Raw genomic sequence first — 27437 nt, forward strand, 5'->3', positions numbered from 1 at the left:
GAAGTTTTATAGATTCACTTTCATTTATTATTCAGACTCAGACATTTACTGGTTTCTCTTCTCTAAAATTACAAAAAAAAACTTCTAACATTTCCTTTTTTGAGTTCCTTTTTTTGTTCTTCTGCAGTGTATAATTATTTCTTCAGAAGGAGTGAATGGATAGTAAATTTCCTTTGTCCTTTATTATCAGAAAATATCTTAGATTTGCTTTCATGCTTGATAATTTGGCTGGTGTAGAATTGCAGGTTCAAAATAATATAGAAGCATAGAGAATTTTCTTTTTATTTTGTAATTTAGAAATGTCACCAGGATGTGTATTTTCTCCTTACCACTTGGTGGGTCTTTTTATAGTTTGAGGACTCAGATCTCAATTTTTCTGTAATCTAAAATATTTAAAAATTATACCATTAGTGATTACATCATCTCTAATCTCTCTGTTATCTCAGTCTAAAACTCTTATGAGATAAATATTAGGTCTATTATTTTCCTCATATTTTTCTTTATCTCTTTGTGTTTTCACTCTATCTTCCAGGAAATTTCCTTGACTTTATCTTCATGTTTTTAATTTTCAAGGATTATTTCTTTTTATTTGATTACTTGTTTTCTATCAAAATCTATTCTTATTTTATAAATGCAAATTCTTTTGGATCTCTCTGAGGATACAACCTAGAATTCTTTTAAAGTTCCCCTCTGTCTCCTACATTATCTCAAATTCCTCTAGGATGAATTATTTGTGTTTTTCATTTTGTTCTTCCTCATGCTCTTGGTTTGCCTCAAAGGTGATTCATGATGGTTATTTCAGATTTGTAAATTTAAAATTAGGTTGATTAATATATTCAGGAGGGGCTTCCCTGGTGGCGCAGTGGTTGAGAGTCCGCCTGCCAATGCAGGGGACGCGGGTTTGTGCCCCGGCCCAGGAAGATCCCACATGCTGTGGAGCAGCTGGGCCCATGAGCCATGGCCACTGAGCCTGCGTGTCCGGAGCCTGTGCTCTGCAACAGAGAGGCCACAACAGTGAGAGGCCCACATACCACACACACACACACAAAAGTATATATATATAATATATATATATATATATTTATGTATTCAGGAGACTAGTGTGAGTTTCTTTTGGCTGTGTAGTCTTGCTTCCAGGATGGGCCTTTCCTAAAAGGGAGACTGTCTGCAACTCTGTGTATGTGAGAGAGTGGGAGAGGCTTGCACACTGTTGGATTCCCTTTAGGAAGAGTGAGAAGACCATGCACAGACAGGCTGGGGACCTTCTGGTTACTGAAGTAAGGAAGACTTTATTCTCTGCGTGAAGTACTTTAACAGACTTTATTGTTGAGCATGACTGCCTCATTGTCTTTTCTTTCTTTTCTCCTTCCCATGTCCATTGCAGAGATTCAACTCTGTTCTGCTTCTCTGGCCTCAACACCAACATAGTCATCCCTCCTGTATCAGTTATCTAGTGCCACATAACAAAACATCCCACAACTTAGTGCCTTAAAACAACAAAGATTTATTATTCCTCATAATTTTATGAGTTGCTTGGGATCATTCTTCTACTCCACATGGCATTGACTGGATCCACTCATATTACTGCATTCAGCCAGCAGCTGGGCTGGGTTAGGACTAAGAAGGCTTTCCTCTCATGTCTGGGGCCTTGGTGCTGTGCTGGTTGTCTGCTGAAGCACCTAGTTTCTCCACCAGGTGGCCTCTTTCTCCAAGTGTTTTCTTATCCTCCAGAACCTCTTTTTCCAGGAGGATAGGGTGGACTTCCTTACAGAATGGTGGCAAGAGTCCAAGAGAGAGTATTCCAAGCAGACAAGCCCCAATAATTGCATCATGCTTGCTGATATCCCATTGGTGGAGGCAAGTTACCTTGCCAAGTCCAAAGTCAATGTACAGGGAACTCCACAAGGATGTGACTACTGAGATGGATGGCTCATTGCCACCAGTATAACAGTTTATCATACCTCCTAAGGTAGATCTTTCATGTTGTTTAGAAAGCAGTCCACCAGGCTTCCATATCAGAGGCAAATTCCACAGCCAACCATTCTATCAGTATATATATAGAGAGGAAGGGGCTGTCTGGCCACTTGTTAATTCAACAGTTCTTTACCTTTTGTTTGCACTGTGGTCTGCTCCCTGGCCCCTGTACTTGGAGTCTCTCCAAGGCTCTGTTGGAAAGAATAGTTTACATCTCTGTAGCCAGTTTCTTCTGTGCTGATTTAACCACTCTGTTTTTCTCCATAAATCTGATTCTGTCTGCTTTTTATCTTCCAGAAAGCCTTCAAATTTGTTGATCTCCTATGATGCCATAATTTCTAGTTTTCTTGGGCTGTGTTGGGATGTATTCTTTTTACATATCTTTCTATTATTTCAATGAAACTTGAAGAAGAAGGGGAAGGTTTGCATGTGCTTCAAACACCATCTTGGACCACAAGAACAAGCAAAAAAGGAAAAGAAAGTAGTGAGATTCCTATCACTATGGGTGTGCACTCACACGACAGGAAGAGAAGTGGTGGTTGGATTACATGACCATTTTGCTTTTTGCCAGGTCTGAGATGTTGGAGATACGTCAGCCTTTTCTTCCTCAGGAATCCAGGTTGATGAGTTAATGCTGATTGCTGTGATTCAAGCCCCTGCTGGGGCTCGAACTGAGACCTTGGAGCTGGCTTTCTAGATGATCTAGTTCAGACTCCTGTTTTGCAGTTAAGGAAACAAAGCACAGAGATGGGACCAAAGTTCACCCCACAGATCAGCAGCAGAACGGGGGTTTGAACCTGGGCCCCCTGGCACTTAATCCTACAGTCTTTCCACCACACACTTCCCCGCATCTTGCCCCAATCTTGCACCCCTCAGAGAAGCCCAGGAGGTCCCCCCACCCCAGGATACCCAAAGTTGAAGGATTTGAGGCTAGAGGTGCCCCAAATGAGACAGATGTCTGTCTGGCTCCTCCCTTCAGAAAGGCGATTATTTGAGCTGGAGATGACAGTGCCTTTGGGTCATACATCCTCCTTCCCCCTCCAGCTCCCTGTCTTCCCCACTTGGTTATCTATTTACCTATCTATTTACGTGAGACTTTTTTTTTTCCCAGTGAATTACGTCTGCAAGACAGTAAAATGTTATGTATTTGCAAGGCCCATAATCTTTAAAAGCCCAGTGATGCCATCTCCAGACAGCAGCGAGCTCCCTCCAGTATGTTAATAGATAGTATTAGGGCAATAATGAAAACACTTGAGACAAGTAAGCTCCTATCAAAAGCTGAGTAATAGGGCTTCTCCGAGTGAATCACAATGCAGAAGAGATTAAGACGTCTGCCGTTGTGCAGTGTCTATTCAGACTAACAGCTGCTCCGTTTCTGATTAAAATGGGGTTGGGGAGACCTTTTCGAGCAAGTCCCCATTTTATCCTGCACTGTCCTCACCCTTCCCACCTTCACCCTCACGCATAGGCACCTTCATTTGCACTTAGCCACCACCATTCAGAGACACACAGACTCGTAGAAGAGACTCACAGACACACACTGCAGCATCACACACGCACACTGAGCCACAGTTGCACACACAGCCACCGATGCTGACACACAGCTACATGGAGGCATCCGAGCACGTACACACACAACCACATCCTCGTGCACAGGCGCACATGGAACAGTCTCACATGCTCACAGCCCCAGCCAGTCTCTCAAACACATTAAATTACAATCTGTCACGAACATAGTCTCACATATGCATTAAATTCCAATTTGTCGCACACATGCTCTGCACACACAGAGTCACAACCAGACAGTCAGAGACAATCTAACCAGAGCCATGGACCCACAAATACCCGGCTGGACATGTCTACATAGAGTGCTAGCGAGTCCTCCGTGTGCAGAATCACACTTGTGATCACAGTTAGTCATACACACCCAACCCTTCGTGGGCAGATGGCCACGAGCCCTCCTACCCACATACAGCCACGGTCATAAATACTCACACATGGTCAGGTGCTCACACACAACCCTAGCCCAGGCACGTATGAAGGGATGCTTTTCCTTACACACAGTTGCAGAGCTGGCTTGCACCCTTGCAAACACCCAGCCATAAGTGTACACGTAGTACTAGTCACATATACATCCAGGCGCACACTCAGGCATAGATGCTGTTCTGCACACTCCAGATAGTGACCTAAGATGCAAGACTACAAGCCCACAGGCTGGCTCCCAAGCTGGTTCAGCAACCTCATGAGAAAGAAAATCCGCAGGGGGCAGTCGCCAGGTTCTGCCTTCCCCCATCCCTGCAGGGCTGCAACGTGAAGGGAGAAATGGAATCATTTCTGTGGCATCTAAGACATAGAACTCTGACCTTGAGTGGAACTGAGGATTTACACTCAGGAAAACTCAGAGCTGACCAAGGAAAAAATGGCTACTTCAGGAGGTAGTGAGCGCTCTGTCAGTGGAGATGTGCATGTGGGGGTAGGCCAGGATGATGAGGGGGGACTCCTGCATTGCACAGGGGTGAACAGGATGCTCTGAAGGTCCATCCCAATCCTAATCCTGTGCCCCGAGTTTCCGCGTGTCTTCTTCCCCCAACCCCTGTCTCACCGGTGACTCCTTTCCTCTACCCAGCTCTCCAGATAGGACCTTCTGCTTCTCTCCCTTTACATGATTTCTCTTCCGAGATATGATTTCAATCTCCTTCTTTAAACCTCTGACACCCTGACTCTAGGCTCCAGGGGAGATGCAGGTACAGTAAGCTGGGGAGTTATTCAGAGACTCAACCCTCCATCTTACCCCAAGGGACCTGGCAGGGCCTTTGGAGCCTGACCTGGGTGTCTCCTGGATGGAAGGTGCTGGGTCACAGAGCCAGGAACACCAGGTCTGGGCAGCTTTGAGGATCTTAGGCAGCTGACCAGTCTCAGGGCAGGCTTTAGAAAAATCAGAGGACTTTCTGCCTACGCTGCACTTGGCAGCCTCCAGGCTGTAGCAGGTGGCTGTAGCCCACCCACCTTCCAGCCTCCTCTCCCTGGGCACCCATCTCTACCCAGGGCAGTATCTCACTCTACCTTTTCCCCAAGAAGACATTCCCTCATACCTCATGTTCTGCTCGTGCTCAACCCTCCATCCGGGATGCCTTCCCACAGACCCCACAGCGATACCTGCACTGCCCAAAACCCAGCCAGCCAGCCTCAGTGTGCCGTATTCAGGAAAGGCCTCAGAACCCCCGGGCTAGAATCAAGTCTGCTCCCCTTCTGTGCTCCCGCAGCCACTGTTTTTCTCCTGTACCACCTGCCTTCCACCCGAGGGATGGGGTTAGGCAGAGTGGGTGTGCTGCTCAAAGGGGTGGAGGCCAGGAGGGCCCAGAGCTGAGTGGACACACCTCATAGCCAGGAAGGAGAATCAGTTCCTTGGTGAGCAGAGCCAAGGGCGTAGTTGGGAAAACGATGCTCAGACTCAACCATGGTGTGATTTGGGGGCCTGGGAGTTGGGCCTGAAGGGGCTTGGCTAGAGTGGGGCCTGTTAGCTGAAGTTGCCTGAAGTGGAGGAGCTTGTATGTGACCCAGAAAGTCAAGATCCTGAGTCATCTACATAAAGGAAGCACGACTGCAATGGGACTGGTGTGCAGGCAGGTTCAGAACAAGCCAGGGGTGTCCAGGAGGCTGGCCAGGAGCTCTTTGGGGGTCTGCAGCCCCCCTTTAGGTGCCTATATGAATGACTGCCTTAAAGGATCAGGGCTTAAGCAGACCCCACAGGTCAACTCCAGAGGGTGACGCCAAAAACAAGAGAATGAAGAAGTAACGTCCGAAATCAGAAACTCAAAACCTAGATGGCTCAGAAGAGCCTTTCAGAAGAAAGGAGATGCTCTTTTCATGGGGTCTGGTAAGATCTAAGTTCCAGGAGCTTGTCTGGGCCCTAAAAGGAGTCATGAAAGGTTGGCACTATCTATCATGCACCTGGGTCATCTGTCTACTTGTTTCTCTCCCCCATTATTTGGGAAATGTCTCCAGGAAAGACCATGTTTTATGCCTTTGGGTTCTCCCCACTGTGCTTTGCACAGTGCCTGGCATGTGACACGTTCTCGGTAGGCTTTTGTGGCATTTGAATTCTGCCTCTGCCACTGAATCTGTGGTCTGCACTTGACCTTCAGGCCCTGGCTGGCCTCTGAGGCCTCCCTCCCACGATAGCTGTCATCACCTGATTTACCTGCAGTGGATCTCCTCCCGGTTTGCAGGACCAATCCTGTCTGACTTGAGGCTGGGAGGGTTTAGGGCTTCCAACCTGGTTTTCGTATGCTTGACCCCAAGCCTCCTTGACTACTGCTTAATTGGTATCATTACCTCGTTCACTATCCATGAGGCCAGGTTCCATCCCAGAACCCAACCAGCACCCCAGTTTATTCATCCAAAAAAATATTTACGCCACATTGTCATTGGCCAGTTCTCAGTCTTCATCTTACTCTCAATGCAGGTGATCACTTCCTCCTCCTTCCTTCTTCATTCGCCTTCCAGGGTACCACGCTGGCCTGGCTTCCCTCTTCCCAGACTGATCTCCCCTACTCAGTCTCCAGTGTTGGTTCCCCGCATCTCCTCAACTTCTTAACATTGCAGTTCTCCAAGGTTAGTCCTTGTACCTCTTCTCTTTCCCAGGGGATCTCCACCAAGCTCCTGGCTTTAGGTACTATCTACCTGTTGATAACTCTCAAGTCTCAAGTGTATTTCTTCAGCCCACATCTCTGCCCTGAACTCCAGACGTGTGTATCCATCCACCTTGCTCAACGTTTCCACCTGGATACCTATTAGGCATCTTCAACTTTAAACAATCTCCTAGTTACCACTTTCGAGCTTCTTCCCAGACAGTTACTCAAACTTGATAAACGGTAACTCCATAAATGGTCACTTCTGGTTGCTCAGACCAAGGACCCTGGAGTCACCCCTCGACTCCTGCTTAAACTAAGACCGAGCACCCTCATCTCTCACCTGGATCACTGCAATGGCCTCAGACTCGTCTCACTGCTTCTGCCTTTGCCGCCACCTCCCAAGGCTCTGGCCACCTGCCTGGTTCTTACCTACTCACTCTCCTGACATGCCAACCATAGGGTGATGGCCTTAACCCATCAGTGCCTCTCTCTCTCTCCCTTGTGTCATCCCCGACCCCTCGTTAGCACTGGCCTGGCTCCTCTTCCTCCTGTGTCCAACTTCTGGATGGTGACATCATCTGAGCTGAGACAGAGACCACTCTTCTGTTCCCGCCTGCTCCGTCTTTTCTGTTTGCATTCCAGCGCTGCAGTCCCAGCTTTCTTGTGCCCCCACTTAGCAGTCCTGAGCAAAGAAAGACCAGTCCTAAATCCAGTCCCTTGACCAATACCTTGAATCCAAGAGCACAGGGATGGGTGCACTGAGAAGCTGAAACATTTCTTTTGCGCTAGGCCCTTACGTTCCCTTTCTCATTTCATCTTCACAGTAATCCTGTGAGGCATGAATAATTTCCCCTTCCTAGAGGTGAGGAGAATGAGAAAAGAGAACTTACTTGACCACGGCTGCACAGCTAGTCAGTATTTGAACCTAAGTCCTCTGACCCCTGGGCTCCTGCTTCTTTTCCCTCCACTATCCTTAGAGATCAAGTCATCTTCCTGCCTAACCCTCCCAACCCCTCACATCCCATTTACAGAAGGGGGCACTGAAATCTAGAGGTGGGCACTGTCTTTCCCAAGGTCACAGACAGACTCAGTGACTGAGCTCGGAGGAGTCCCCAGGTCTCCAGGCTCTGCTGTCCCCAGCGGACCCACAGGCAGGAGGGGCACACACCACAAGGCCAGACCCTCCTCGCTCGTAGCTCGGCTCCTGACTCCCAGCCCGAGGTCCAGAGCCCTAAATAGCACCAGCAATTCTGTCTCCCTTCTTGGGGGGGGAAGGCAGCTGTGGTAGTTGTGGCGGGTGGAGAGAAATTTCCCCTTTCTGTAGATTGGATCAGTCACTCTCAGAATTGATGGCAACGGCTTCATCACGAAGATCTAATGCTTTAATTATGTTGTGACATGACCTGACACGGGGGTGGCATTTGATGGATTCTCTGGTGTCATCAGCATGGCCCTGACATAGGGAAGTGGCAGAAGGCCGGGGGTGGGGGAAGAGGAAGGGCTCCCGGTGGGAGATGTGTCCTCTCAGGCTGCTTCCGTGTCTCCCTGCCCCTCGTCTTCCAGGGCAGTTCCAGCCACAGCGGGGACTCGGGAGAGGAGGGACAGCAGCTCTGTGCAGGAGACGGCTGACGTGCCCTTCTGGGCTGGACTGTATCTGGGAAAGCGGCCCAGTGGAGATGCACATATGTGTGTGCGCACGCATGCACGTGCCTAGATACAGAGGGACACGTCTGAGCAGCTGAGAGGATTCAGACCCCTGTTACGGAAGCACCAGCCAAACTGCTGTCTGGCCTGCGAAGAAGGTCCAGGAGGTGAAGGGCAGTGGCGGGGCACCGGGTTGGTCGGCAGGTCCTGGGGCTGTCATGAGGCAGAAGGAGCGGATGCATTCATGCAGCCATGGAGGGCAGAGCTGGAACCAAGAGAGGGAATCTCCAGGGAGGCAGGCTTAGCTCAGCACGTGCCAGGCCACAGAACGGGCAGCCCTGGGAGGCAGTGAGCAACCTGTTCCGGGGGAAGCCTGCCAGGGCTGATAGGGAGGGCATCCCTTTCGTTGGTGGATGCTTTACACTCATGACCTCCGGGACTTGGATTCCCTGTATCTGTGGGTGAGCCAGCGAGTGTGCATCTCCCTCCCGCTTCCCCCCAGACCAGCTGCCTGCTCAGGACTTTGCCGCTCCCTCAGTGTGGCAAGGATGAGAAGTAAGCTGCTCCGGTCAGCCCAAGCTCTGTCAGGATGCTGGCGAGCACGGCCCCTCCTCTGAGCACTCTCCCCACCGCGTTCCTGTGGTGAGCCTTCCTCTCTAAGCCGGGAGGGCTCCAGGGAGGCCCACTCCTAGTAGAGGCTAGGAGGGGAAGGGGGTGGGGATGCCTGTTGGTGGGGCCCCTCTAGGGCAGGTGCTATCCCTTCTCGTGCAGGGTCCTCATGAATACCTGTAACCAGGAGCGAGTGGTTATCCCCGTCTTATAGTGGAAGACACTTAGAGAAAACTCAGAGACACCAAGTTGCCTGCCCAAGGCTACAGAGCTAGGAAGGAGTGGATTGGATTGGTTTTAGCAAACGTTGTTAAGTGAGTCCTGTATACCACACCCTGCGGAAACTTCAGATCCAGTGGAAATCCCTGCCCTCAGGCACAGTGTGTGCCCACAGCTTTCTCTCTCTCATTCTCTTTCCGCTCTGCCTTTGCTAGGGGCCTGGAGTCAGAAGCCTGCCGTGTGGTGAGAACACTAGAGCAGGTGGCAGATTAGGGTCCAGTCCTGGTTGCTTCAGTCACCAGCCCTGGCCCTTGGGGTAAGCAGAGTTCAAGAAATCTGAGACGAGAGAGGGCCTTTGAAGCTCTACTCAATGCTGTCCTCCTCATCCCACCCCATCCCATCCACCCTCTTGGTGCAGAAGGAGAAACTGAGGCCTAGAGGCAACAGATGGGCTCAGGGTCATTCAGTGTGTAAGCACAGGAGCCAGGATTGTGAACCTGGGCTCCTGACTCCTGGGTCAAGGCTTGACCATGCCAAGCACGGTCATGAAAGGTTTCTGGGGGAGCCTTGAGTTTCTTCCAGAAAGATGAGTTAAAGAAAGGCCAGCCAGGGCCTCCCTGGTGGCGCAGTGGTTGGGAGTCCGCCTGCCGATGCAGGGGACACGGGTTCATGCCCCGGTCCGGGAAGATCTCACATGCCGTGGGGTGGCTGGGCCCGTGAGCCATGGCCGCTGAGCCTGCGCATCCGGAACCTATGCTCTGCAACGGGAGAGGCCACAACAGTGAGAGGCCCGCTTATAGCAAAAAAAAAAAAAAGAAAGAAAGACCAGCCAAAGAGGAAATGCCCAAAGCCAGGGAGGATTTTCACAGCCCGGAGAAAGCTCTGAAAGTCCACGCCAGGCCTTAACCCCCACAACCACAGCCTCTGTGAAGGACATAGGATCCCTGACTGGCTCAGTCTGAGCTTGGCTGCTGCCTGGGCTGTGTCTCAGAGATGTCAAGGTGGCGAGGAGGCAGGAGCCATGGCTTGGCCTTTCTCGAAAATCCTGGATCTCTGAAGTGATGCCTGAGGAAGACATGAGAACAGCAGGACCTCACAGATACAGGAGCCGCAGCGATGTGTGTCTGTGCATGGGCAGAGGCAGGTGCTCACCTGTGCCTCCTGGAACCTGCTGCCTGAGGGTGGCGATAAGACTTTTCAGTAGCCCCATGGGTGTGGGATTGAGGGTCTGCACAGGTGAGGGTTTGTGAATAGGAGCTGGGTCAGAAAGGAGCCATGCATTCTCCCAGAGTGTCCGTGTCTAGATGTCACTGCTGGGTGACCACTACCCAGGACTTAGTTGTGGCTAGCTCTTGTTAGGTGCCCCTAACAGTGTGTGAAGGTGTCACCAGGTGTAGCCGTATCCGGCCGTATCTTCCTGTCTGAGCACCCTTGTGTGTAGCTGTGTGTGCCAGCCTGAGTGTGTGTCTGGGTGTAGCTATGTGTTAGTGAATGGAGCTCCAGGCAGTGCCTTGGCCCCCAACATAGCGCTGTAACCCATTGTAACCACATTTGCATGGAATTGTGTGGCCCAATTTGAGACTGTCTCTGGGGTAGCCTTGGCCCTATGGCCTGGGGCTCTGGGTTTCTGGGCTGTTCAGCAGGTGGTCCCCCATCACAAGGGTACGGTGCATTTTCCCAAACTATCACCACCAACAGGTTTCCAGCGTGTGGGCAGGGGAGGCTGGGAACTGGCGCCAAGACCCCCTTGGGTAGGCCCGGACACTTCTGCCTTTAAGTCCCTGGGAAGACCCAGAGCTTCTCTCAGAGGGAGGGAAGAGAAAAGATGTCATTAAAATCCTCCCTTCTGAGTTTCATTGGAGGAGCCCATAGTGATATCTCTTCCAACAGCCTCATTTGACAAATGGAGAAACTGAGGTTCAGACAGGAAGTAACCTGCCCTGGATCGAATCCCAGGACTGTATTCCAACCCTGAGATAAAATTGATGATACCTATGTGCACACCGCATTTTACAGTTTCCAGTGCAGGCCTTCAAGTGCCCATTTGACAGATGGGTACTAACAGTATGTATTAGAACTGCCCTGGCCTGGGATTCTGGTCCTAACTATATCACTTACCTGATGTGTGACCTTGGGTCATTCACACCCTTCTTTGGGCTTCTTTTTCTCACCTGTAAACTGAGAGAATTGATGTCTTTGCACTTCAAGCACCCTATTCCAGCATGAACCTTCTCACTCCCGGAGGTTGGAGGTCAGTGCTATCTGGGGGATTGTGGGTACCTGCTGGGTGATGATTACTCAGGGTTTAATTATGTCTGTGTATCGAGTATGGCCCAGAGAGGAGAAGCGGTGAATTTGGGGTCACACAGTGAATTGGTGGCAGAACCAGGATGAGAAGGAAGGTAGGCCTCCTGACCCCTCACCAGTGTCCCTCGTCCCCCCAGCAGCTGCCCCCACCCTCTCTCTGGGCCTGTAGGTTTCAGTGCCTCATTGATACAGCTCCCTCTCCCTGAAGCTGTCTTGCCATTTCCTGAGGTCGTGTGCCTCTCATGTCCATGCCAGGCAGATACTATGCTAGAGATTGTCTTCTCCATTCTTTTGTTTAGTCCCACTAGGAGCCCCATTTTACCGATGAGGAAACTGAGGCTTGACGGAGTTAAGAAGTAATAATTACTACAATTTTTGAGCTTTCCTTGACTGAATGCAAGATCCTATGCTGGACACTCATTGAGGTGAGCAGAAGGTGACTGGTCCAGCCTCCAAAATATCCCCTCAAAGAGCGCCGAGACCTGCCCAGGCGCTGCCAGCCTGATTTAGACAGCAATTTGCATACAATTTACCCAGAAAGCCGCACTGTGAAAAATATAATTACTTTTTTAATATTCTCACTCTGATGTGAATGCTTACCGCCTGGTAATGAATTACTTGCTTAATGAAGATAAACCTGAATTGGAGATGCACTTCGGAGAGCTGCTGGGGCAGCTGACTTGATGCTATCATTTGCAGCTGTTAATCTCTGAAATTGATGTCCTTGTTGGTGGGATCATAAATCGAGGGGGAAATCTGTGAGCTTCAGCACCTCCAGGAACTTACTCTGTGGCACTGGTAGGGCCATTTTTCCTCTCCATGTCTCAGTTTCCTCATCTGTAACAAGGGCACGGGGTAAGGTAGAATTGTAGAAATGTAGGCATGAAGTGGATCTTTATTCAGAAATGATCGAGTGTCTACAGTGTGTCGGGTGAAAGCCAGAGGGAGGAAGTGTTTTTTTCAAAGACACGTGGACTAAGGAGCTCCTAAACTACAACTAGTAGCCACGTCTTTGAGCCCAGGTGCTGTACTTGGATCCTTCTCCTAAATGGCCTCTAAGCTACCTTCCAGCTGCTGGTGATGGAAGAGGGAGCCAGGTTGGAGTCAGACCCTGGTAGGAGAAAAAAAAAAAGCCTGTGGGCAAAGTGTGGCTCCTGAAACTGCTTGTTCTTGCACTTGATGCTGGCCATTTCCAGGGACCAATCAGGGTAGAGGCCAAGACTCTTTCAAACCCCCATTTTCCAGCATCTTCTCAACACCATACACCCAGGTCAGGACTGGGGATTCCAGGGCAACAAGTCAACAATTTCGTAAATATGTATTTACCATCTTCCATGACAAGGTGTCCTAGACTCTAAGGACACAGCTGTGAATAAGTCCAACAAAATCACTGCCACAAAAACCTGAAATTCTACATGGTAGAGACCATGTAGAAATAATGAGTTAAGTAATAATAATGTCAGATAGTGACGAATGCTATACATTTTTAATGGATAATATGATATAGAATGATTGAGATTATTTTGATTTGTTGTTCAAAAAGGCCTCCCTAAGGAGGTGACACCTGGGCTGAAATCTAAACGGCATTAAGGAATCATCCCTGTAAATATCAGGAATGTGGATCCAGGTGAGATCTGTAAAGCAGGCAGGAGCCACATCATAAAGAGCCTTACAGATTATGAAAGTGACTTTGGATTTTATTCTTAGTGCAAGGAGAAGCCATTGGAGGTTTCCATAAGGGGAGTGATGTTATTTATTGGCATCTAAAAAGATCATTCTATAAGAAAAAACAGAAAATCTGGATAGCTCTATATCTATTAAAGAAATTGAATTCATAATATAAAAATTTCCCACCTAGATGGTTTCACTGATAAATTCTATCAAATATTTAAGGAATTAATAATACCAACTATGCACAAACTCTTTCAGAAACTAGAAGGGAACATACCCCCATTCATTTATGAGCCCAGCATAAATGATTCTGCTAGTTATTTATTTCTGCACACCTATCCAAGAAGGTAGTGGCTTAAAACAATAGTTTATTATTATTATATCTCATGATTCTAGGGTGAGGAATTTGGACAGGCCACAGTGGGTTGGCTTATTCTATGTTCCACAATATCTGGGGTCTCAGCTGAGGTGACTCAAATGTCTGGTGGCTGTAACAACTGGAAATTGCTGGACATCTTTCTCTCCCTCTCCACGTGGCCCCCTGGTTAGCTTATGTTTCGCCACAGCATGGTGGCCTCAGGGTGGTTAGATTTCCTACATGGCAGCTTGAAGCTCGAAGTGTGAGTATTTCGGGAGACTTGGGAAGAAGCTGCAAAGCTTCTATGACTTAGCTTTGGAAGGGCACGTCTCTTGGTCAAGTAAGTCATTAAGGTAGTCCATATTCAAAAAGAAGAGAATCAGGGCTTCCCTGGTGGCACAGTGGTTGAGAGTCCGCCTGCCGATGCAGGGGACACGGGTTCGTGCCCCGGTCCGGGAAGATCCCACATGCCGTGAGCCATGGCCGCTGAGCCTGCGCGTCCGGAGCCGGTACTCCACGACGGGAGAGGCCACAACAGTGAGAGGCCCGCGTACAGCAAAAAAAAAAAAAGAAGAGAATCAGACTCTACCTCTCAAAGGAAAGTTGCAAAGAATTTGTAGCAGTCTTATCTGATACAACTCTGATGCAAAAACCTGACAAAGACATTACAAGAGCAGGAAATTATTGTTCAATATCATTCATAAACAAAGATGCAAAAAACCTTAACAAAATATTATCAAATCAAGCCTAGCAACATATAAAAAAGAGAATACATCATTACTAAGTGACGTTTATTCTAGGAATGCAAAGTTTAATATTTAAAAAACCAATCAGTTTAATTCACCACATTAACAGAATAAAGTAGAAAAACCATAACATCTTGAAAGATACAGAAAAAAGAGCATTTGACAAAATTCAACACCTATTCATGATTTAAAAAGCAAAAACACCTCTCTGCAAACTGGGAATAGAAGGTAACTTTCTCAGCCTGATAAAGGACATCTATGATAAACCTACAGTTAATACTATACCTAACAGTGAAAGAATTAATGTTTTTCTCCTCTGCAGGAGTAAGGCAATGATGCTTGCTCTCATTACCTCTATCCAGCATTGTACTGGAAACCCTAGTGAGTGCAATAAGGTAAGAAAAGGAAATAAAAGGTATAAAGACTGGAAAGGAAGAAGTAAAACTATTTTTATTTGTAGATCCTAAGGGATTCTCAAGACAACTACCAAAGCTAATAAGAGAATTTAACATATCTGCAGGTTACAAAGTCAATATACAAAAACCAGTTGTATTTCTGTATCTTACCAGAAAGCACCTGGAAGAGAGAAGTTTTAAAAACTTATTTATAATAGTAAAAAAGCATAAAACACTTAGAAATAGATTTAGAAAAAGACATGCAAAACCTCTGTACTGAACACTATTATCCAGTATTTAAGTAAAGAAGACCTAAATCAAAGGACTGAGAGGATATGTTCATGGACTGGATGGAACACTTAATATTGTTAAGGTGTCTGTTATGCCTAAATTGATCTATATATTCAAAGTAATCTTAGTCAGAGCTCCGGCAGGTTTTTGTTTGTTTTTAAAATGACAAGCTCATTCCAAAAGTTGTGGGAACATACAAAGGAATTAGAATAGCCAAGGAAATTTTTGAAAAGAACCAAGCTGAAGGGCTCACCCTAACTGATCTAAAGATGTACTTTAAAAGCAGTCTTTTAAAGGAGTGAAAGTTAAGTGCAGACACACCAGTTAGGATGTTACTGGTGTGAACTAGATGAGAGATGATGAGAAGTCAGACTCCAGTGAGAGTAATGGAGATGGAGAGAAATGAAAAGTTTGGGCTATACTTTGGAGATAAGAGGCAGTGAGATTCGCTGATGATTGTAGGTGAGGGGTGAGAGAGAAGAATCAAATGTGCTTTTGGCTTGAGCAACTGGGTAATAATGGTGTGACTTACTGAGATGAGAAAATTGGTGGAGGAATGGTTTAGGATGAGAAGAATCAAGTCTCTGTTTTATATGTATAAACTCCAAGAGACCCATGAGGTCTATGCAGGGAGGCATCTGCTGAACATACAGGTTTGGAGGTCTGGGGAGAGATGAGGACTGTAGATATAAAATTTGGAGTCAGTGTCTAGACGATACATAAAGCCATGGGACTGCATGAGATCACCCAGCGAGGGAGAGGAGACAGAAGAGGGAGGAGGGCCAAAGATTGTTCCCTGGAGCTGACCTACTTTTAGAGGGAAGAAAAGCAGTAGGGTCTAACACAGGAGCCTGGAAAGAAATGTGGGAAGGCAGTCGGGAGAATGAGGTAAAGGGAAAGTCACGGGATTGGGGTGTGGAGGGAGCCTGGGGACGTGGGAGGGGAGTAACTCACATTGTCCGGAGTCTTCCACGTGCCAGGTGCTGTCTTAGGAGCTCCACGTGCACTCCCTCAGGACAACATTGTGAAGTAGGAATCGTTGCTTCTCTTTCACCGATGATAAAGACTGAGACTCAGAGTGGTGAAGTGACTTGCCCCAATCATAAAATCAGGAAGCGGAGAGCCTGGATTTGCAGCCCAGACCTGTGTTTGCGGTTCTTTCCAAAGAAAGAACTGCTACCTTCTATCAGCTTCTCCAGCACGGGGTGCAGGATTGTGGGAAGATGCTTACGAAATATTCACCTTGCAGGGTTATGAGGATAAAATGAGATAATCCATGTTAAGCACCTGGCAGTGCTTAACTGTGTCGGCCCTTGGGAAACCATGACAATGTGGCTATAGTGACAGAACACGAGAGAGCCTGCTGGGCAGTGAGACCAACTCTGGGGGAGGGGTGGGAGAGGGGTCGGGTGGGGTAGGCCTCCTGGGAGAGGTGTCCTGTGAGCTGAGGACTTGGTGTTTCCAAACATGATCTGTGATGAAGTTTCCAGTGCTTCATGGAAACTTGGAAATGAGAAGAAGAAGGACAATGCTGTGGGTTTTACGTAAAGCTAATGTGTTCAAGGTAAAGGATTACCCTTTATCCTGAGATTAGGGCCTTCCTACTTTGTTGGTATTAAAGCGTTCTTTTTATGAAACGATGGTGGATCGAGGATGGTAGTTATATTTTAAATATGCTTCCTAATGAAATGAAAACTTGGCAACCTTCTGTCATTTCCCAAGCTTCCTTTTGAAGTTTTTAACTGGTCCATGAAATTCAAAAATATGAGGTGTACTGGCAGCTGGAGTCGGGAGGGCACTCCAGGCGGAGCGAGCTGCTTGTACCAAGACAAAGGTGCAGGGAAAGCACAGTGTGTTCTGGAACTGCAAGCAGGCGGCCAGAGGAGCAGATGGGGGGTGGGGGGAGGTTTCCAGTGGGCTGATCAAGGAACCAGGAGGCCAAGATCTGGGGTGAGGGGCAGCCACCTGCTGAAATCCCTACCCTCAGCCTTGCGGGTGATGCAAGTGACAGGGGAACGCCCTCTGGCCCGAGACTGCTCCCCAGGGCACCCCATGACCTCACGGTGTGCACGCATCCATGAATCCTTGGCACAGAAAGGAGGCCAGGAATGGGGAAGTGTTAAGGACTGAAGGGTTCTGGCCTAATAAGTCTTGAAGAGACACACAGGATGGAAACAGAGACCAGCAAAAGCAGTGGGGAGAAAGGAAGGAGAACCCCAGAACTAGCGGAGAGGGGGGAGCAGTGTCGACATGTCTGGACATGTGTGTGTGTGTGTGTGTGTGTGTGTGTCCCTGACTGAATATATGTCTGTGTGCCTATGCCTTTGTGTCCTAAATAGTGTGCGCCTGGTTGTCAGTGTGGGCGGAGGGAACACCTCTGCTGGCTGTGTGGGGCTTTGGCTGGGGCGTGTGTCCGGTGAATCTTGGGATGCTCAGTGCACTACTGTGTCCGAGTGTACTGTGTGTATGTGGGTGTGTGAGCTGGGTGAGAGGTGTCTGCACAGTGCGGCTAAGTGTGGTGTATCCGTTGCGTTTGTCGAGCTGGGTTATGTCTCTGTGCTGTGTGTCTATATATCTGTGTCGGGTGTCCATGTTGAGTGTCCGCGGAGGGTATTGAGTATGTGTTGGGGCCCGGAGCTCAGCCCCTCCCCTTCCCTTCCTGCTCTTCTGGTACCCAGGTCGCCATTCCTGTTTATTTCCATAGGTTGTCTGTCTGTCCCAGGCCTGTCTGTCTCTGACTCTGTCCAAGGATCACGGTTCTTGCACATGACACTTGGGGGTGGAGCTGGGAGGAGGGCAAAGTCATTGATCTCCTCCCCTCTCACCCTCCCAGGCCCTTGTCAGCCTTGAGACCCATCAGGTGCAGGGTCCTGGTGCTGACCTGAGGTAGGAGAGGCCTTGTGGGTCAGCAATGGCCCTTCCAAACCCAAGCTCCCAGCTTAGGTTGGTCCTGTGGAGGCTCAATATGCCTCGTGCCACTTCCTCTGTCCCCCACCCCCAGTGTTGCTTTCAAAGGCTGGTCTCGGGCTCAGACTTCTCACTTGAAAAGACTGAGGTGAGCCTGGCCCAGCCCTCCTCATCACCCACCTCCTTTCCCACCCTTCCTGCCAGCCTCCAGTCCCCTTCTCCAGGCTTCTCCACACTCAGGTCTCTGTGATGGGGCTGGCCACGGGAGTGAGCTTGTTCCCACCGCCCTGTGCTGGCCACTTGGCCTCTTGGCCCACGCACTGCAGCCTGCCGGGGGGAGTTCAGGACAGAAAATGGGGTGGGGTGGGAGGGTGTGTATGTGTGTGACATGAGTGCACCTGTGTGTGTGTGTGTGTGTGTGTGTGTAGCTGGAGGATGAGAGGTGTATCAGAAAGCGAACGGCACGCTGGAGTCCAAGCGCCTGAAAGTGTGACAGTATGTGGGGGATGGGGTGTGACTACAGGCATTTATCAAGGGCTCCCTGTTAGCCAGGCAGGATGCTAAGTGCTTTGCTCAGATTATCTCATTTAATAAGTGTGACAGGGACTTCCCTGATGGCGCAGTGCTTAAGAATCTGCCTGCCAATGCAAGGAACATGTGCTCGATCCCTGGTCTGGGAAGATCCCACAAGCCGCAGAGAAACTAAGCCTGAGTGCCACAACTACTGAGCCTGCACGACATAACTACTGAGCCTGAGTGCCACAACTACTGAGCCTGTGTGCCACAACTACTGAAGCCCGCGTGCCTAGAGCCCCTGCTCTGCAGCAAGAGAAGCCACTGCAATAAGTCCGCGCACCGCAACGAAGAATAACCCCTGTTCGCCGCCACTAGAGAAAGCCTGCGTGCAGCAACAAAGACCCAATGCAGCCAAAAGTAAAAAATAAATAAATTTATATTAAAAAAAAAGTGTGACTGCATGGGAGAGGGTGAGGGAGGAGGGGCGCAGAAGGGTGGGTTTTTGGGAGACTGCTGCCTGGAAGCCCTGGAAGAGTGTTCCCTCACCCCCACCCACCCTGACAGAAGGCCCCCTGGGCCTCTCACCCCGTGGAGACTGTCGGAAGTAGGGGGTGTGGGAGTTGGGGGCTATTCCCCTGGTTCCCAGCCCACTTCCCTGCCCTGTCCTCAGCCCCCAGGGATGAGCTGTTTCTCTGATTCTTTTCTTTTTTCTTGGCTGTGCTTAGTACAGGGCCCAGCATTCCGTAGTTGCTTGATCAGTCCCTATTCCTTAGCAGAGAGCAAGGCAGACCCTAGGAGATCTGCTTTGGATCAGCCCGATTCTTACTCTGTAAAGCTCACATGGAGGAAATGAGAGCCCCTATGGGTCAGGAGCCAGGCCCCAGGAGTGAAGGATGCAGTGTCTGAAGGGGGCCGTGCTAAGGCTGAGACAGCTAACCGGGCCATTACCTGTGAGGGAATGGGGCTCCTGTGCTCCACCCAAGTCTCAGAGGCCCACCTCTGACACTCTTTGCTTTACATCACTCCAATTTGTGACTGGGTTTTAGGAAAGCAAAGGTGTTTAGAAGTGAGACTGGGGTTTCTTGTCACCCAAGTGATCACGTTGCAGGGCCTGATGGCAAGGATACCTCGGATTTCTAGAGGAAGAGTGACAAAGAAGGAGAGAAGCGGGACTTCCCTGGTGGTCCAGTGGTTAAGACAATGCACTTCCAATGCAAGGGGTGCAGGTTCAATCCCTGCTCAGGGAACTAAGATCCCACATGCCATGTGGTGTGGCAAAAAAAAAAAAAAGAAGGGACGGAAGGAGGGAGACCATGGACATTGATGGAGTCCTTCCTATCCCCTGCTTCAGCAACGAACCAGGGCAGAACAGTTACTTGGAGACAAGTTATTGAAGTGTCAGAGGGCCCTGAGCAGTAGCAGTGGGGAGGGCTTCCAGGAGGAAGCAGGCCTGGGCCCTGAAGCACAGAAGGGTTGCCAGAGTGGGGTGGGGCGGGGAGAACTCCAGGAAGCAGCAAGTATGTCTGGAGGTCAAATGCACCGCCCAAGAGCGCACAGCACTTCCCCACATGCTCCCTGTGGTTATAATGGCAACAATAGCTATGATTATTGAGAATTTTCAGAAAACACGAATGTTAGATATCATTTATAGAGTATTTTGAGATAGATATCACTATTATTCCCACATGAGGAAATCGAGTTTCAGAAAGGCCAAGGCCACATGTAGAAGCAGCACTGGGATTTGAACCCAGGTTTTTGGCTTCAAGTCTCATGTACTGACCTATTCATGTTACACTACCTCCCAAGCCTCAAGCCCACCCTCCCCCGGGTCTCAGAAGCCCGTGGCACTACCATCCACTGGGCACTTGGGCTCAAAACCCAACATTGCCTGCATCCTCCTCCACTACCCGCCACTTGAGGCAGGCACCAAATTCTAAGTATCCTTCCTCCTTAGGGCTGGAGTCAGATCAACCTGGGTTCTAATCCCAGCTTCATCACTTGTTGGCTGTGTGATCTTGGGCAAGTCACTTAACCTCTCTGTGCCTGAGTTTCTTTACTGTACCAAGGGGTGATAGCAGCACTTAGAGGACTGTAGTGAGAATTCAACCAGTGAATGCATGTAAAGAACTGAGCACAATGTCTGGCAAAATAGACACTCAGGAAACATAAGCTCTTTTTATATCCACCAATCTACATACTTCCCAGATCAGAGTTGGGCTTGTAACTGTCCTGCTTAAGAACCTGTCACTCCTGCCTCACACCTTGTGGCCCAGGAAGAAATTCCTAAATGCATCATGCTGCCTGCATTGATCAGTTCATGCTGCCATAACAAAGATTGCAGGCTTGGGGGCTTAACATTGAAGATTAATTTTCTCACAGTTCCAGAGGCTAGAAGTCCAAGATAAGCAACAGGTGTTAGCAGATTTGGTTTCTCCTGAGACCTCTTTCCTTGGCTTGCAGACAGCTGCCTTCTTGTTGTGTCCTCACATGGTCTTCCCTCTGTTTGTGCACCCATCCCTGGTGTCCCTTTGTATGTCCAAATTTCCTCTTCTTTTAAAGAAGCCAGTCAGATTGGATTAGGGCCCATCCTAATGGCCTCATTTTAACTTAATTACCTCTTTTAAAGCCCTATCTCCAAATATAGCAACATTCTGAGGTACTGAGGTTTAGGCCTTCAACATAGAAATTTGGGGGGCACACAATTCAGCTCATAACACCATCTTCCTTCTTTGGTCTTTGCTCATGTTGCCTTTCCCTCTGCCTGGAACACTGTCCACATTCTTTCTTCCCCTTCCCTGAAGACAGCCTGCTCCTCATCTAAAACTCAGCCAGAGCATCACCGCCTCCGAGAAGTCTTCCTGGCTAGACTGCTGCCTCCTCTGGGCTCTCACAGCACACTGTGCCCACCTATGTCATGGCATGCACCACATTCTAAGAATTGTCTTTTTATATTGCCTGTCTCCCCTGCTCAGGTAGATGCCTGCTGCTTTGATCTGTACAGTGTCCCTTGCCCCCTCTGTTAATAGAATCTTTCTTACTTTGAAGAAATGACATTCTCACTGTACTTCCACTCCTTGTGGTACTGATGGGGCATCAAACTGCAGTTCCTGCTTCTTGCCACGGGGATGAGCATGTGACTCAAGCAGAACCAAGCCGGGTCCTTCCTTGAGATTTTAATCTAAAAATGCTGGGTGAGAAAATGCTTCTCTTTCTTCTGGGATCCAGAATGATGTAAGCCAGGAACCTTGTGTGGCCATGCCCTACCCTCCTCCCATTTATGACGGACGTCCATCTGTAGGGAACAGAATGAGGCCTACATCTCGGGGAAACACCTGCTATACTTTACTGAAATTTTAAACTCTTCGTATTTCAATCTTGAGTGTTTGGGATAAGTAACACATTTAAATGCTTCAAAAATCAAAATACTACATAAAACTATACAATAAGTCTCAGTTTTATCCCTGTTCTTGTCAACCTCATTACCTACCTTCTACCACATTAGTAATCACTTAAAAAATTCCTTGTGGATCCTTCCAATGGTTCTTTATTGCAATATAAGCTAATAATATACATATATATATATATTCTTATTTCTCCCTCTTTCTTTAAAAATGGAAGAACACTATATATATTTTAATATATATTTTTTATTTTTACATTTTGTTTATTTTCTACATCTTGTTTATTTCTACATCTTGTTTATTTTCATTTAACAATATATCCTAGGGTACTTTTCATAAATTACTCTGTGACCTTCTCTTTCTTTTCTACAGCTGCATAATATTCCATAGTGTGGATGAACTACACAGTTCCCAATGACGGACACCCAGGTTATTTCCAATGTGTTGCAACAAACAGACTTCATATGCATCATTTTATATGAGTATAAGAGTATTTGTAGGTTTAACAATAAAATGATAACCAAATTGAAAAAATGGGCAAAGTATTTGAACAGACATTTCTCTAAAGAAGATATACAAATGGCTGATAAGCACCTGAAAAGATGTTTACCATCACTAGCTGTCAAAACCACAATGAGATACCACTTCACATTCACTAGGATAGTATAATAAAAAAAGACAGACAATAACAAGTGTTGGTGTTTTAGTCTGCTCAGGCTATTGTAACAGAGTACGGCAGACTGGTTGGTTTAACAATAGAAATTATTTCTCAGGGTTCTAGAGGCTATGAAGTCCAAGATCAAGGTGTCAGGCCATTTGGTTTCTGGTGAGACCTCTCTTCCTGACTTGTAGATGGCTGTCATCTTAATGTGTGCTCACATGGACTCTTTGTGTGTGTGCAGAGACACACACACAGAGGATGCTCTGGTGTCTCTTCTTCTTATAAGAGTACCAGTCCTATAGAATTAGTGCCCCACCCTTATGACCTCATTTAACCTTTTGCCTCCTCACAGGCCCTATCTCCAAATATAGCCATACTGAGGTTTAGGGCTTCAACATATGAATTTAGGGGGGTGGGACACAAACATTCGATCCCTAACAGTTGGTGAGAATGTGGAGAAATTGGAGTTCTCATATATTGCTGGTGGGAATGTAAAACGGTACAGCCACTTTGGAAAACAGTTTGGAAGCTCCTCAAAATGCTAGAAATGGAATTATCATTTGACCCAGAAATTCTACGGCTACACATATACTAAAGAGAAATGAAAACATATGTCTACACAAAAACTTGTTACATGAATGTTCATAGCAGTGTTGTTTTAATAGCCCTAAATTAGAAACAATCCAAATGTCCATCAACTGATAATGGATAAATATGTAATATATCCATACAATGGAATATTATTCAGCGATAAACAGTAATAGAGTACCGATACATGTTATATAGCATAGATGAAAACTGAAAGCATTATGGTAAGTGAAAGAAGCCAGTCACAGATGCTTATCTATTGTATGATTCCGTTTATATGAAATGTTCAGAACAGGCAAATCTATATATAGAGAAATTAAATTAGTGGTTGTCTAGGGCTGAGGGAATTGGTAGGAAATGGGAGTGACTGCTAATAGGTATGGAGTTTCCTTTTGGGGGGGATAGAAATCTTTCAAAATAGATTGTGGTAATGGTTGTACAACTCTGTGAATAAACTAAAAGTCATTGAATTTTACATGCTAAATGGGTGAATTGTGTGCTAGGGGAATTATATCTCAAAAGACCTATTGAAAAAATAGAGTCTCAGAACTGGGATTGTTGGGCAAAAGGGTAAATGCATTTAAATTTTTGATAAATATTGACAAATTTGGCTCTTTGGGGTTGCAGTCATCCCTCTGTATAGGCGAGGGATTGACCCCAGGACCCCCCTCAGATACCAATATCCGATGATTCTCAAGTCCTATAGTCGACCCTCCTTATTCATAGGTTCTGCATCCATGCGTTCAACCAACAACAGACTGTAAACATGAGACATGCTCTGCAGTTAGTTTAATCTGTGGATTGGAACCTTTGGATACAAAGGGCCAACTGTATTACATTTTCACCACCACTAGCAATACAGGTATACCTTGGAGATATTGCAGGTTTGGTTACAGATAACCACAGTAAAGTGAATATTGAAATAAAGCAAGTCACACGAATTTTTTTTGTTTCCCAGTGCATATAAAAGTTATGTTTACACTATACTAGTCTATGAAGTGTGCAATAACATTATGTCTAAAATAACAATATACATGCCTTAATTAAAAAATACTTTAGTGCTAAAAATGCTAACCATTATCTGAGCCTTCATTAAGTCATGACAGTTTTTTTTGGTGGAGGCTTTGAAGTATTGTGAGAATTACCAAAATATGGCACAGAAACATGAAACAAGCAAATGCTGTTGGAAAAATGGTGCCTGTAGACTCACTTGATGCAGCATTGCCACAAATCTCAACTTGTAAAAAAAATGAAATAAATCAAAGCACAATGAAACAAGGTGTACTTGGATATGAAAGTGCAAGACAGGTACTATTAACTCTATTTTATACATGAGGAAACTGTGACACTGACAATCCCAGATCACATAATTAATAATATCCAAACTGTAACTGAAGTCTGGACTGTCAGACTCCAAAGTTTGTGCTCTGTTGCATCCTATTCATTTGGTATTTTTCCAACAGTCATTTGGAAAAATGATCTTCTAACAACAACAACAACAGCACCAACTTTTGATTGTATAGATTTTCTCTATTATTTTTCTGTTTTCTATTTCATTGATTTATGCTCTGTTCTTGTTATTTCTTTTCTTCTGCTGATTTGGGGTTAATTTACTCTTCTTTTTCTGGTTCTTAAGGTAGAAGCTGATGACACTGATTTGAAATCTTTCTCTTTTTCTAATTATAGGTACTTAGTCCTATAAATTTCCCTCTAACTACTGTTTTAGTGTTATTCCACAAATTCTGATATGTTGTATTTTCGTTTTCATTTAGTTCAAGATATTAATGTCCCTTCTAATCTCTTCTTTGACCCATGGGTTATTTAGAAATATCTTACTGAGTTTCTAAATATTTGGGGGGGGGTTTCCAGATGTCTTTTTGTTTACTCATCTTTAATTTAATTCCATTGTGGTCAGAAGACATACTTTGACTAACGGTAAATTTATTGAAACTTATTGTATAGTCAGAATGTGGCCTATCTTGGTAAATGTTTTTTGTGCACTTTAAAAACGTGTACTCTACTGTTGTTGGGTGAAGTGTTTTACAAATGTCAGTTAAGCTAAATTGGTTATTCTAGTCTACTATATCCCTGCTGATTTTCTGCCTGCTTGTTCTATTGATTACTGAGAAAGGGATATTAAAATATTTCCAAATATAATTGTGTATTTTCCTATTTATCCTTGCAAATCTATCAGTTTTTGATAGAATTTAAATTTATATTTTATTTAAATTTTACAAATGGGTTTCTGCGGGCAATATGTAGTTGATTCTTGCTTTGAATAAACAATCTGACAATCTTGGCCTCTTAATTGTGTTTTTTAGACCATTTACATTTAGTGTCATTCTTGATATGATTGAGTTTAAATCTATCTTCTTGCTATTTGTTTTCTATTTGTCCCATGTGTTCTTTGATCCCTTTCCCCTCTTTTTCTGATTGGGTATTTTTTTTAAAAAATTCATTTTATCTCCCTTATTGGCTTAATTAGCTGTATTTTTAAAGTAGTTACTTTAGGGTTTATAGTATACATCTTTAACTTATCCCAGTCTACCTTCAAGTAGTATTATACCACTTCATGTTTGGAATAAGAACTTTACAACACTATGCCTCCATTTTCCCCCTCCCAGCCTTTATGCTCTTTTTGTCACACATTTTACATTATATGTTATAAAACCAAAATACATTTTTTTGTTTTAACCAATAAATTATCTTTTAAAGATTATTTTAAATAAGAAAAAAGTATTTTCTCACAAAGTTACAATTTCCAGAGGTCTTTATTCTTTTGTGTTTCCCATTGTTTTGAAATTCTTCATAGTAAAGACTGAACAATGTGTATTTAAACCCATGACCTTAAATGGAACAGTGTATCTGGGATGTTACCTCTGTGGCAGAGATGAAGAGGAACAAAAATATTCATATTTGCATAAAGAAACCTTGGAAGGGTAAATTTTAAAATCTAATAAAGTGTTTTAAAAGGGAGGAGAGAAGAGGGTGGGAACCATACTCTCAGTATATAACTTTTATATTGTTTTGCTTCTTTATGTAAATGTAATATCTATTAAAAACATCAAATTAAATAAAATGTAATAAAATATAGAAGAAAGAAAAAAAGATCCAGATTTCACTCTGGTATCATATTTCCTTTTGTCTCAGGGCTTCCTATAATATTTCTTATAGTGCAGGTCTGCTAGCGATTAATGATTTCAGTTTTTTTCATTTTGGAAAAAGTCCTTATTTTACCTTTGTTTTTAAATATATTTTCACTGTGTATAGAATTCTAGATTAATGGGTTTGGTTTGATTTTGTTTTTTACATTCTGTACTTTAAAGACAGTTGTACCACTGTCTTCTGACTTGAATTCTTTCCAATGAGAAGTCTGCTGTCATTCTTATCTTTATTCCTTTGTACATAACGTGTTTCTTTTTCTTTGGCTGCTTTTCAGATTTTCTCTTATCACTGGTTTTAAGCAACTTTATTACTGTAAAGTTACAACCATAAACTTTCCTTGGTGAAGTTTCATTCATGTTTCTTGTGCTTGATTTTCACTGAGATTTTTTAATTCACAGTTTATAGTTTTTATCAAATTTGGAAAATTTAAAATTATTTCTTCAAATATTCTCTGGATCCCTTCCTCCTTTGGGGACTCCAATTACACATAGTGTAACTTCTCTTGGAGTTGTCCCACAGCTCATTAATAATCTGTCCATTAATTTTTTTCTCTATTTCATTTTGGATACTTTCTATTGCCATGTCTTCAAATTTATTAATCCTTTTTTCTGTGTTATCAAATCTGTTGTTAATCCCATCCAGTGTATTTTTCATCTCAGATATTGTATTTTTTCATCTCTAGAAGTTTGATTTGGGCCATTTCCCCCAGTCTCTACTTAACACGGTCAATCTTTACTTTAGCTTCTTGAGCATATGGAATATAGCTATATTGTTAGATTGTATATAATGTCCTTGTATATTAATTCTACCTTCTGTTATTTTGGGGTCTGTTTCTGTTGATTAACTTTTTCCTCATTATATGTTGTGCTTTCCTGCTTTTTTGCATGCATGGTAGTTTTTGGCCGGTTGCCAGATGTGAATTTTACCTTGTGTGCTGGGCATTTTAGTATTGTGTATTAAGTGTTTTTGAGCTTTGTTCTAGGATGCAGTTAAGTTACTTGAAAAGAGTTTGATTCTGCTGAGACTTGCTTTTCAATGTTATCAGGCAGGATGATTACTGTTTTTCCACTACTGAAGCGATACCCTTCTAAAGAATCAACTTGATGCCCCATGATGTATGAGGTTTTTCACTCTGCTTGGTAGGGATACAAAGCATTCCAGGTCTTGTGTGTACTTTGGAAATTGTTTCCTCTGCTTCTCTGAGATGTTCTTTCCTCAAACTTGGGTAGTTTCCTCACATACAAGTGCTATTAAATGTTCAGTTGAAGGCTTGAGGGGAACTCTTTACAGTTCATTGAAGCTCTCTCTCTCTGAGAAGATCTCTCCTCTGCAGTTCTCTGCCCTGTGAACT

General features: G+C 45.6%; 1 non-coding gene across 1 annotated transcript; it reads left to right on the plus strand.

Moving 5' to 3' along the window:
- Positions 1-19445: 19445 nt before the first annotated feature.
- TRNAG-UCC (transfer RNA glycine (anticodon UCC)) lies at positions 19446-19518 on the plus strand. The gene has a single exon. It is a non-coding gene; the product is annotated as a tRNA-Gly (tRNA).
- The last annotated feature ends 7919 nt before the right edge of the window (positions 19519-27437 follow it).

Source organism: Neophocaena asiaeorientalis, unplaced genomic scaffold, assembly GCF_003031525.2.
Source record: "Neophocaena asiaeorientalis asiaeorientalis breed wild unplaced genomic scaffold, Neophocaena_asiaeorientalis_V1.1 scaffold478, whole genome shotgun sequence".
In the NCBI taxonomy this organism is placed as follows: domain Eukaryota; kingdom Metazoa; phylum Chordata; class Mammalia; order Artiodactyla; family Phocoenidae; genus Neophocaena; species Neophocaena asiaeorientalis.